The sequence below is a fragment of the Coturnix japonica genome, chromosome 1 (genome assembly GCF_001577835.2).
Source record: "Coturnix japonica isolate 7356 chromosome 1, Coturnix japonica 2.1, whole genome shotgun sequence".
In the NCBI taxonomy this organism is placed as follows: Eukaryota; Metazoa; Chordata; class Aves; order Galliformes; family Phasianidae; genus Coturnix; species Coturnix japonica.
In genome coordinates, this window is record NC_029516.1 from 98,544,068 (window position 1) to 98,557,509 (window position 13,442).

Consider the following 13,442-nt stretch of genomic DNA (forward strand, 5'->3'; position numbering starts at 1 on the left):
CTGAGCACCAGAGGGACTGGAAGGGCTCTTTGCCTCCTTCCAGCCTCCTGGCCTTTCTCACCACCACTCTCTGGTATCCTGGGAATCACAATGGAGCTAGGTGCTCAGGCATAGAGAAACAATGAATGTCTCCAGTTTGTATATTTGGATTTTGTAGGAGTCTTTATCAATTCAGCTTCCTCAATCTCTGCAAGGGATGCCCAGTAAAAAGGAAGACCCATAAGTAAAGACAGTACATATACACCACCTAGGCAAAGCTCATCTCATGTCATTCACTGCAATGCTGAGTTTTAAGAGAACATTTATGAGAACTGCAGGAATGAGCAATACTCTCCTCCTTAACTGTCAGACTGTTTGCCTTGCTCTACAAGGGTGCTGCAGATCAGAGATCCCTGTGCCCTGTGTATGAGCTGGAGATGGGTTTTCCTTTTCCCTTTTAGGGAGGGCCCTGTTTTTGGATCAAAACAGCAAAACTAGGCCTCACAGACAAGCTAAGAAATACTTCTGGAAAAATACAGCTCAACCAAACCGTGGAGAATGATAGTACATGAGACCACAGTGCTTGAAAGTGTGCATATGTATTATGTCTAACATAACACATATTTATAAATGTAAGCTCCTGAAGTATACCTAGAGGCTTTGCAGCTTTCCGTTTGCACAGCTTACTTAGCAAGACACCCCACAGGGAAATCTGCCTCTGTTGCAGAGGTAGGTGCTTGTCACTAAGAAAAGTATGGGCAGACACTGGGTCAGGAGCAATTGGAAACAGAGGAACTCCGTGACCCTTGTGTTCACCTCAGTCTGGATGAACGTTCCTTCTGAAGGCTGAGTCCCACCACACCTCACGTTTCCCTACATTACCAAGACATCATCCTCAGAGGACCAGAGCCAGAGCTGCACAGGTCTGGGGGAAGAACTATAGAAAGAAGGAGAAGCCTTCCCCTCTAGAAGAGGAATCATGGAAAAGCAAGCAGTAAGGATGAGATACAACAGGGTCTCTGACAGTTCTCTGAGTTGTTTTGAAGCATACACTGTGAGAAAACTCTTGCATTTCTGGTGCCAGTGGAACCATCAGCCTCCCATGTATTTTAATAAGCTGACTGAGCACACAAAAGCTCTCAGTTCGGGTTGTTATTTGCCTATCAACCGAATAACACTGTGGGTTCAAAAAATAAACAGAGAAAACCTTACATCTTAACTCTGGGAACGAATGGTTCAAAGTAAGCACTGAGAGCCATTCAGCCTTATCTCTTAGATAAATATAACTATACCAGATATATTAGCGGGGGTGTCCAAACCAGCTTTAACTTGGTGTGCATGAACTCTTCCAGGGGACTTTTTAAAAAGAATATGAACTTTATACAAAGCAGAAGCAGTGCTAGACAAGGGATTTCATCACATTTTTGTTGTCAGCATCCATGCCTAAGGTAAAATGAGAAAGGTAATTACGTGAAGTTTATCAGATATGTAACTCAGAGCTCAGTCAGGTCTAAAAGCCTGAATTTCAACATCCAAAGTGCTCAGCCATAGGGTTTGAATTTTGGGTGGTCCTGTGTGGATCCCGAGATTGGACTCAATGATCTTTATGGGTCCCTTCCAACTCAGGATATTTTATGATCCTATGACTAAATTAGAGAAAAAAGAAAAAAGAAAAAGGAGAAAGAAAAAGAGAAAAAAAAATGAAAAAGAAAAAGAAGAAATGTCCTCATGCATGTACATAGACCCAGAAGAGTTAAGCAGGAAAGTAAAGGGAGCTACTATAAGAAAAAAAAACCCCCCCCCCCCCCCCAAAGCCAAATAAAGAAAACATAAAAGATAAAAAATAAAAATGAATGCATGGAGGTAAAATCAGAGAGAGATAAACAAATAACTTCTTCTGCAATAGAAGACAAAGGTTAGTTATCACAAAGGGGAGAAGAGGATTTTTGTTGTTCAACAGGCTCAGAAATGATAAGAAAATGTTGGTGAATAATGAAGTGATGAATATGCAGATGATTCAGAATTATTTGTCATATTTTTCCAAAAAGTGCAGGTAACCGTGGAGTTATGGAGATATCTTACAAGAGTGATAAATGTCAAGTGAAAGACAGAATAAGTAAGTGCACTGGAAAGTGCATGGAGGAAAATAACTTAATTATATGTAAACACAAAGATGGGCTGTAAATTAGCCCTTGTCACTCAGACAGAGCTCTGCACTGCTTTGCTTACACCAACTGAATATTCAAAGTGTCAAGAAGGCAAATCAAGTTTTAGTTGCTATTGGAAAAGGGACTGAGGATGAAATGGCAAAAGTGATTCCGACACCTCTGCAGTTCCCGCTGAGCCCATGCCTGTATGGCTTTGTGAGGTTCTGGTTGCCCCACATTAAAAGGAGAAAGTGCAATTTGAAGAGATGTTGAGAAAAGACCCAGGCTTGGAAGCAGTCAACTATGGACACAGATTTAGAAGAGAGTAGCAGCTCAGAAACTAAGTTGTCACAGACCAGAAGGAGAAGTGTTTGCCTGGATAAGAAGAAGGTAACAGAGTAATAAGAAGAAGGTAACAGAGTGAGCAGTTTTCATTGAAGGGAAAGGCCAGAAGGAGCCATGCTGGGACCTTTGCATAATAATAAACTTATAAACTGCTTCGAAACAGTGGGAGAGGGTAAAATTTGTTAGCAACACAGTGGTGGTGAAGATACGAGGAAGATGCACAGATGAATTTTGCAGAAATGAATGACTGCAGGGTAAGACTGCAGTTGATACTGCCCATAAACATGAAGCACTGCTCATCTGGGAAAGGAGCAACCCTAACCCTTCAGACAAAATGATAGCCCTGATCTGGTTCTTATCACCTGGTTATGAGAGAGTACAGTGTGTGATGCTGGCATATAGGGCAGGGGAGGCAGATCTGTGAAAACAGCAGCTCAGTACTTAGCAACTGAGGAAAGCAAATGGCAATTAGCAGTGGTTATGAAATGGAATGGAGGATATGGAATGGAGAACACTGTTGTACCATCTTATAAACCCACAGTACATCTGCTTTTCTCATGCCCTTTTTCTCAGTCTCCAGTCTCTAACAGGTCCAGTCATGACGATGAAGGAAAGCTGGTAGGGTAGGACAGCATCCACACCGGGAATGACCATGTAGGTTGGGTCTATCCAGACTGCAAGGTCTATAAAGTCACAAAAGGCAGAGGAATATACCACTGCTTCATTGTCTCACCTAATACTGAAGTCTGACCATCTAAGAAGCACATTCAAAGTGAGGGAAGGAAGATGGACGCATGGGCAGGATGAAGCCAAGCTGTGGAATTCCTTCCTGCAGGATCCTGCATTTGCTAAAACTTCACATGAATCTGGAGAGTGATCAAAATCTGTAGAAGAAAATTTGTTCTGGGTTGTAAGTCTATCTCAATAAAAGCCTAAGCTGGAAATCATTGGATGTTGGAAGAATCTGGGGAAGCGTCACTGCCCATCTGACTTGCTCTTTAACTCTTTCTTTGGCATCAACTCTTGCTGCTATTTAGGAAAGGATGGTGGCTGGCCTTTGGCTCATGTTGCTCACTGCTCCTCACAATACAAACATGAGAAAGTCAGTAAATGTGAGGCTGCAGTGAGACTGCAGCTGCAAATGAGAAGAATATAATGTGTGACTGGTCTAGAATTCATTTCTCCAGAAGCAGAAGGCCAGGGATAGGCAAGGACTGTAAGACAGATGGTACCACCCAGCACAGAGGGCCACTGGCAGTGCTATTTATGATATTCAAGGTATAAATTCTGTCTTCAGAAGGCTCTAAATTTCTGCGACCTACAGGAAAGATTGGTCTGTACTCCCTCTTAAAGCTTTCCTGTAAGCACCTGTGACTGGCCAGGCCTGGCATCAGATCAGGAATAAAGATCGACATGGCCTGACTTGGTCTGGCCAAAACTATGATTTTATGATTACTTCTTTTGCTTTTTTGTTATATTTTTAGGAAAATCTTTTCAAGCTTTCCTAAGTTTTGGAGTTTAATCGCATTCTGAAAGCACAAATCTCAAAATCAAGATAATGGAGCTTGGTTTAAATTCTAAATCTGTTAAAAATGTCCCACTTTGCAGAATGGAAAATGGCATGATGAATGGCGATTCTGGAACTTCAGAAAGTCACCTGAACTCAAAGCAAACTCAGTCCTTCATGTCAGTTGTGATCACTGGAAGAAAGACACTGTTGATGAAGGAAGGGATGGCTCGCCAGTGATGGTTTCCTCCCTCAGTGAGGAGGGAAGGAGGGAAGCTGGCTGATGAAGTCACGAGGGGCAGGATCCATTCAGCACCTCTCACCAGGAACAGGGAGACACCAACGCTGATCACCAGCTCCATATGTTGATGTGTTAAGGTCAGCTGTTTGGAACAGCAGGAAACAGCGTGGGCCAGCTGTGAGCAAAAATACCTGCTGTGGTGTGGTGGTACAGTGGCAAAATCAGAAACATATTGTAATGTAATTTACCCATTTCAGGACATATTTATAGCATAAACTAGCTCAGGAATGGGTGTCTTTCTATACAGAGGGGGAATCAAAAGGCAACATGACAAAAATTTAAAGTTTGGGAGATACTGAGGTTCCAGGCTCCGTTTACAAATGTGATCAGAATTAATTGATTTAGTGGCAAAAAAAAATTATATTAACTGATCCAGAGTGCACTGTAAATCAGTGTCTTGTTCTGGGTGGGATCCAAGGAAACTCCTTTGTAGGGAGAGGTCAATATGTGTCTCTCCATCATCTCATGCAAACTTCTCTTTGAGGACCAAGGCAAAGTTTGGTCCAGAGCTGAGCTGGGAAATCAGAAAGCCTGTCTGATATTGGGCTGGTACAGTCATCATGTGGGGCCGCTGAGGGTGATGCTTTCAAGGTGCCCTGGGAGCCCTTCAAATGAGGCTCTGGCATAAGTGTTATGCTGCAAACAGCTTTCACTATGTGTGTGTAAGGCTGAAGGTGACAGAAGGTGATGGAGAAGAAGGATCTTTTGTTACTGGTACCCTAGAACTGGGCTTCAGCATTCCACTAGAAGGCAGTGAATTCCTGAGAGTGTATTTCGTACATTCTCATTTGTAGCACAAGTGACAAACATGTTTCTATCTACTAGCAAATCATCTCTTAATTCATGCCCATAAATAGAAAATATTAATATTTCTGTAAATCAAGCCGCTGCCACCTCTATCATAGTTTGCTTTTCAGAAGTAAGACCTGAATTCTCAGTGTCTCTCTGCTAATGGAAAATTTCTAAAACCTAATTAAAAAGTCTCTATTCAATGGGCTGTGGAGAATTTATAGCAGTGAAGCTGCCTGTGTCAGACAAATATGCTATTGATGGTCCTGTGGGAACTAATGATGAAGGGGCCACAATTAAGAATTGATAGAGAAAAAGGAAACACGCAGTTTGCTGGGCTCAGTTTCAGCCAGCTGGGTGCTGGTGTTTGGAAAGGGCAAGGAACGGAAAGGGCTGGTGTCAGTGCAAATGAATGCTGCTCTGGTATAAGCTTCAGTGAGAGAATCAAAGATGTCCCAAGGGCTTTTACCCCTTCTCAAGGAAGGGGATGCATCTGTGCTAGTGAAATAGATTCTCACATGCAGTTTTACATGGATACTGACTGCAAAACAGACAAAAATAGCCACAAGTGCGTGCTCTGGAATTGTCAGCCAGTGCTGAGAGGTCAGAGAGGTTTTTTACCTAGGTGAGAAAAGTTTTGTGCATGTACACCAGGTGCTAGAGAGGGGCTGTCCGCCCTCTATGCAAACCTCCAACACCCACATCCAAAGCAAACCATCAGATCATGCCCCCATGTATCTCTTCAGAAGGGTGAAGCACCAGACCATCCTGTATTCTCTGCTGCCTCTGGTGATATTTGGCCACTCCATCAGTAACCCAGCAGGCAGCTATTTCCGTATAGCATGCCCATCAAGCCAACTTGGCTATAGCACCATAGGAGGCTTTTGGGGAGATCAGGGTCTATTGCTTTCCTGGAGCTTTCCTATGTGATAACTTGCATTTTCCTAGAGCCACGCAGTGTTGCACCCTGATATGGTTGTGCTCCCAGCCCCATAGCCTCAGCATTTTGCAGCCAAAGGCACTGTGATGGAAACATCCACTGCTGATGGAAGGGATAGCAAGATTTAACTATATATAAATGACAAGTTAAGTGTTGCTGGAATCCCTCATTGCCTCATTCTACATGTGCTGCTCCTAGATCATAGTCTTGGGCTGGCTGGATTTTGTTTGGAGAGGTTTATAACAGCTTTATTCATCCCCTTAATAACAAAAGAGAACTTTAGAAATGTGGGAAACCTGAAGCCTCTGTATGAAACGGCCTGGTTTCTGAACAACAAACCAGCTGCCAGAGATACTCATTAGGCAGCAAACCTGGCCACATTCACGTAACACAGATTTGTTTGCATTAAGGAGGCCACCTGCAAAAGAGGAAACAGAGAGGTACTACATGAGTCAGAGGGAGGCCTCAGGAGCTGGGAGCACCGTCCACGTGCCCTAACATGAGCATTTCTGCCTTGGGGTTTCCCCTTGTTCTCCGCAAAGTCCAGCCTGGACTGTACTCTTGGCTCAGCCCTCTTACCCTTCTGAAACACTTATCTTTAGTGAAATTACATTAGTTGTCACAAAAGGTTCTGCCAATAGTTTAACTCATTTCTTGTCTCTATAATCCACGATGATTGCGCTGAGATCTTTTCTGAATAACTGTTATTTAGTAAATGCTTTGTTTGCCATTCCTAAGTGTTCTTTTATACAACACTAGATTAGATAGTTCCCTGCCCATGTTAGAGGTGCCAGCGTGCTGGTCAGAAACTTTCAGAGGTTTTCTTCACATTCCATAATTAAACATGGCTATTTTAACTGTAACAAAATGATCACTACAAGACAAAATTAGTAAATTCTTGTGTATACATTAGTATCAGAGATCTTCCACTTTTGGCTCTTGGGAAAAACAGGCCTGGAAATTGTGCGAAGCAGAGACCCTGCTGAAATATTCTCAGCAAAAATGCTCCCTAAAAGACAACCTCTGATGAGGGCTGGAATGGGGGGAAAATCCTTTCTCCTGAGGGCGGTGAGGCCCTGGCACAGCTGCCCATAGAAGCTGTGGTGCCCCATCCCTGCAGGCACTCAAGGCCAGGTGGGATGGGGCCCTGGGCAGCCTGAGCTGGTGGGGGCAGCCCTGCCCATGGCTGGGGGTGGCACTGGGTGGGCTTTGAGGTCCCCTCCAACCTGAGCCATTCTGTGATTCTATGATTCTGTGAAGGTGAGCCTCTCCAGCTTTAAATGAGCTTTGTGGCCAGACTCCAAGAGGTAGAAATTCAACTGTTGTGATGCGGTGTCCCAGCATCACCAAATGGGAATGTGGGAGGTGTGGGTGTTTCCATTCTCAGTGTCTGGAGTGCCACGGTGCTCTCCTCTGATAGAAGCAAGTAAGGCAACTGCCTGACTGATGTTGGCTAAACAAGGTACTTGGCCACATTACAATTCTTCTGATGCCTTATACTTTTAATGGATTTTTATTTTATGGGTTTTCCTTTCAGCTGCTTAGTTTGCTTTTGTACGTGTTCTACTGACTGCACATATATATGTCACCCATAATCTTTCTCTGTACAGATGGATGTTTACCTGCCTGTCTGAAAGCATCCTGTGCTGTCTGGTGCAGTGATGAGCCACCTCAATCAAATGACTAACAATAACAAGTATTTCAGTTGACCTTTGTAGTACGCTTTTACCTTTATTTGTTAGCACGTGTGTAATAAAATTCTTGTTTCATTTCCATCATGAAGAGTGTCATTGGGAAAAAAAAAACAAACAAAAAAAACACATGTAGACAGAATTTTTTCATCAGTTGAAATAAAGGAATAATTACTGGATACCTTCATTTCTTTTCCTCTGTAAATTAAGCATGTTGGAACCTAGGGAGCGCTGAGATCTTACAGAGATCTGTGCTCAGCTTTGTGAGTAGACTTTGCACTCCCTCTTCTGGCGTATGGACTGGGTGCTGTGGAGGTTGCAGGAGGAGTGGTGGTGGTTCTCTGCCCAAAGATGTTGGTTGCTGGGTCTTACCTGACCTCAGCCCTTCTAGGATCTGCTGCTACCAGTCCAGCTGTCTCCAGCCATTCTTGCCTACCCAAAAGGGCTCTGGTTTCCTTTTTGGAAGAGAAACTGCTCAATCTGTCTGTGCCAAGGGCCTCTGGTTTGGACTCTGGGAAGTGCAGGCCACAATGGGAGGGTCTCCTAAAGCAAAAACCCTGTGCTGTAAGTTGGGGAAATTACCCTGATGGTGATTGCTTTTGCATTTGGGCCCTCCAGCTCCCCAGCTCTCTCATGAGAGCATGGAGAAGTTCTCCACTATTGGCACATGGGACCAGATTTGTCTGCTCACCAAATGGTGCTGGTGCTGCCCACACTCACCTGGAAGATCCCAAACACCTACACAGAGCTGGGAGGACCTACAGAAGACCACTATCCTTCTGGACAGGCAGTTAAACGCTCTTAAACACACTACTCATTATTTTTTCCTGTCTAAGAGAACATTTTAAAAATGAACAATCCTGTTGCTACCAAAATTATTCAAGTTGAATAAAGATACTTCCTTGGAGTACACTTTGTTGGCTCACACAGAGCGAAGACAGAGAGGGGCAGGTGCTGGTCTGCTCTCTCTGATAACTGATGATGGAACCTGAGGGAACGGGCATGGAGCTGTTGCCACGGGGAGCGGGCAAGCTTGGGGCTCAGGGAAAGGGGCTGCACCAGGGTGCACTGCGCGATGGACGGGATGCACAGGGCCTGTGGGCACGGGCGCAGAGCTGCTGGAGTTCAAGGTGTGTCTGGACAGAGATCTCAGAATAGGATCTGATTTTGGGTGGTCCTGTATGCAGCCCAGAGCTGGACTTAACAATCCCTGAAAGTTCCTTCCAACTTGGGGTGTTTTATTATTCATATGATTGGAACACAGATGTGACAGGAGACACGCAGCTAAACCCAGCCCAGTAGTTAGGTCATGGCTTGGAGGGAAAACTGCATTACTGTGCAGCAGCAGGCAGCAAAACCTGCTCTTAAAAGATGGCTGATGGTACTTGCAGCATCACAGCCCATTCTTCACATAGTTCTGCTGCTGTTGTGTGATCTGACATTTCAGATACGTGATTCTGTGTGATTCTGTGTGATTCTCATGGTGCTGCATCATGCAGTGAAGTCGTGACTAGTTATACATCGTTGAGAAATGTTCATAACGTTGCTGTGTGTTTAATGCTGCATGATGGCTACATAGGTTTCTCCACAGCCCCCTTGTGCCTCAGCTGCCTTCCAGAACCAGAACAAAACAAAGCCAAAAATAAGGTAAACAATATACACTTCTTTGTGTCACAAACATATGCACACATATATGTATACACACACACACACACACACACACACACACACATATAAGTATATATAAGTATATATATATATAAGTATACTTTTTTTCTAACTAATCAGTGAAGGTGCTCCAGGGTCAGAAACCTGCAGCGCTATAGAAGGGCAGAGATGGAGATCCTGTCTCCAGCCTCCCACTGGGAGAACCAGGAGGCTGAGACCAAGAAAAAAAACTGTAAACAGACCACCATCTTTCCCTGTGTCCAGCCTACATTTCCATTTTCCCACCAACCTTAAGGGTTTATTAAAATATAATTTGTCTGACAGATGTCTACACACAGCTGTATGTGCTTAGCACTGGGCCTTGGTACCTAAATAGATTTTGTAGCAGCTGTCTTTCACCCGAGGCCTGCAGGCTGTGATATCATCCCAGTCTGATGTCAGTAAAAGGGGAGGTTGCTGAAAGTTTAAATAAACGTTTATTCATTTATTTATTCTGCTGAGCGGAGAACGTAGGTGAATTTGTGATGTATGCTGCCATCTGCTGTGAGATGAGTGTTAGCCAGAACCTTTCACATTGAGTGCTGATGGAGGCAGCGCTGCAGAGGGCAGGGGTGTTCAAACAAACGAGAGATCTGCAAGATAAACCCCTAAAAAGAAATTACAGTTTACTGGTGATTTTAAGTGCAAATGATTTCCCTTCCCAAGTGATTTATGCTGATGAGCTTTAAGACAGCCTTAAGTTCCACCTCCCCTGTCATTTTTCACTCTCTGACTACCCTTCCTTTCTCACTCAAAAGCTTTGGGGTGACCACATCTATTTTAAAACTACATCTCAGAAAAAGAAGGCCTCGTCCCCATTATTGCCCTCTGCAGCCACTTGAGTTTCATCAATCAAAACCCATGCCAGGACATTCTTTCTTAGGAGAGCCACAGCATGCCCTAAGCTCCCATATTCCCACCACCTAGCCCTGAACCAGGCTTGGCAGGGGACCTTAAAAGATGGGTGCTGAGGGTAGGATCCTCCCTGCTGCAGCCAATATCCATTTATTTGGGTCTCTGCTAATGTATTAAAATATTTTTGCTTCATTCTGTCAAGCTTATTTTCGTCTTTACTGCTGTGTTCAGCCCTGGCTATATGGACACAGTGTAGGTGCCCATAGCAAGTTCAGGCTCACAGCTCGGCTTCAAGTCCTGAACATGCAGTAAATGTGTAAATACACTTCAGCAGTAATAGTTGGGGGGATCATTAATTAGTTTCTTCTTGTCTGTTGGAATATTCATATTGCTTTCCATATTCATACTGATCAGGCTGGAAGCTATCACAGAACTCTTTGAAAATGAATCAGGTACAGAGTCAATTTTCTTTTAAACAGAAAAAATTACTCTGTTTTCTGCCACCCCTAAAATGACATTTTTACTTCTTGCATGCCAAATTTTAAGGCCAAGGGCTCAAAATCCTTCCTGGCTAACCAGTGTCAATGCAATACTGCTGTGGAGCTCCACCAGATCATGTGGTAAAGGCAAGAAAACAAACTTGGAAACCTCCATCTTGTAAAACACATAAAAACAGAGATGGAAGGCAATGATCAAGTGTGCTCTTTCAGTTTAGATAAGAAACACTTCCTTGTACCTTCCCTAAAGTTAAACACCTGAAGTAAGCTCATTTCTTACTGTGCTCTATGTAATCGCAGGTTTCTGCAGCTCACAGGTGTGATACTGCTTTTCACAGGGCTTTTTGTTGAAGAAAAGAAACTTGATCCACATATCTTGAAACAGAAGTACACCCACAGAGATACTGGAGAACATACCCCTTCCAGTGATTGACCTAGGTTTGTCGCCACAATAGCTAGATTTGCAATGCAGCAATTGGGATAGAAGCTGGGTGTTGAAGATTGTCAAAAGTTGGATGAGCCAAATCTGTTCTTTTTTTAAGTTTAATGTGCTGTTATTGTATTTGTAGTTAGAGCCTTGCATGAATCTTGACAGTGAGAAAGGCCTTATGAGCCCAGCTCTGCTTCATACCCCCTCCTTGTGCAGTGATTGCTTCCTGGTGCAGGATATGTTGCCATATGAAAGCATGTAAAGCCTCAGAAAATACTTTTGCTTCCTTGAACACCTGGCTTGCTCACACATTTGTTCTTATGCTAATCTCCGTATCATGGCAGAAATTGTCTTTCTATTTATGCATTGTAAGTAAAAAATAATGTTACTGGGAAAAGTGCATATTGAAGAACAGTTCATCCAGACTTATTAGCTTTGTCTCAGTTTTGGGACAAAATACCAGGATGCCATGAACAGGCAGTGGATGGTAAAATATTGTTTTTTGTATGCTAGATGTTTATGGGAAGTTAGACACTGGATGAATTTTCTGAGATGCTTGCTGTTGGTGCAGATTTGCTCTACGGGAGGTGCAAAACAGGTTGTATTTCTAAGGGATACTATGACTGTAATGTAATCCTTCCTTAGCAGCTATTTTAACTGGTGATGTGAGTTCACAAGATAGAAGCTGTTTCGTCAGCCTCTTTAATAATGCAGTAGATATACACTCCTCTAGAATAAAGATCTTAAATATTTCCAAGGTGTTTGCCATCGAACTCCTAATTGGAATTAGTTAAAGAGAGCTGCCTTCACCTCCAACTGCTTTGGTGGGCCTCTGTACATACACATGTGGTGTAGCTAATTATTTTCATTGGTCAGGAAGAAGATAACCAAAGGAAAAGAACAAGCATGTGGTTGCATCACCTCTTTGAAAAGGTACTTTATTGTCTATTTGTCTTCTGCAGAGACCACCTCTCTGATCCTACCTCTCTTTAAATAAAAGAGAGATGGAAATGGCCATCTCTATAATAAAACTCTTTCCACAGTAAATGTTCTAAACCTCCACGTATCTTCACCTGGCTTAGCACAAAGCAATATGTTAGTACTGTGATTAAAGTTACTTTTAAACCTCTGGCATTCTTATTAATGGCATAGGTTGGGGTAGGAAAATCCAGCTATTTGGAGTGACTCTTTTGTGATTACATTCTTCCTCTACCTAAGATGCCATGGCAAGGGCCGTGACAAATAAAGATCTGCAGCTCTGAGATCTTGGGCATCCATCACTGATGATCATTGATTTAGGTAGTAATATGCCTTTCTTGTCTGGAAGACTTCTCCATGGTTTACATCAGACTTCTCTAAAATATAAAACAGAGTACGACGGGTATTTATTGAGCAGTCTTTTTATGGTAATAGAATGATTCAAAAGGATTTTTCAGGGGGTATTTTCAGAAATAACTAATATATGAGCTGAGAACAAGCCCCTCATCTCTAGACTGCTGTCAGTCTGTATATGAGCCATACTGTGGCGGTGAAAGTGTTATGAAAACAAACAGTGAACGTTAAAACACTCCTGAAAACCTATTAGTTACATTTTATATTTCATTTTAATTCTGTCACAGTTCTTTCAAGTTGAAATTTCTCATTTTATTCTGACTTTAATGTCAGATTTGTAATGGTACTTCTCTCTTGCTTTCAACATGATGTCCCTGGAACTGTAATTCTGAGTGCACTGCAGTTCCTGTAGCCACGGAGAAGGGTACCAGTGCGGTGACCTCCAGGTATAAACTGAGTGTCCTCAGAGCAGTAGGAAGGTTGCCAGTTCATGCTGGTTTTCTGTTCACTCTCATTTTACACCCGATGTGTTATAGCAAGAAAGTAGTTCTCATTTCACCAGTGCTTTCTTGCAGCTGTGAAGGGTGGCATTTGTGATAGATACTGATTTACAGGCAAACAAAACTGCCTCCAAAACCACATATCAAGCTGATCAGAAGCATGTGCATGTAATCACCTGATAAGATCAGTTTTGACTGGTACTGAAAATCTCTGACAACTTTATTTACCCTACCCGGCCCCTAGAACCCAGTTCTAATATTGATAACTTGCATCCCAGGATTTTAACAAAGAACAAGTACAAGATGATGAGGCATTTTTCAACATAACAAGATGTTGTTGTATTAAAATGGCTTGTAAAACAGGAAACCACAGCAGCACTTCAGCTCCTCTTTTCTTTAAGGCTGTTGGATGATCTCGGAAT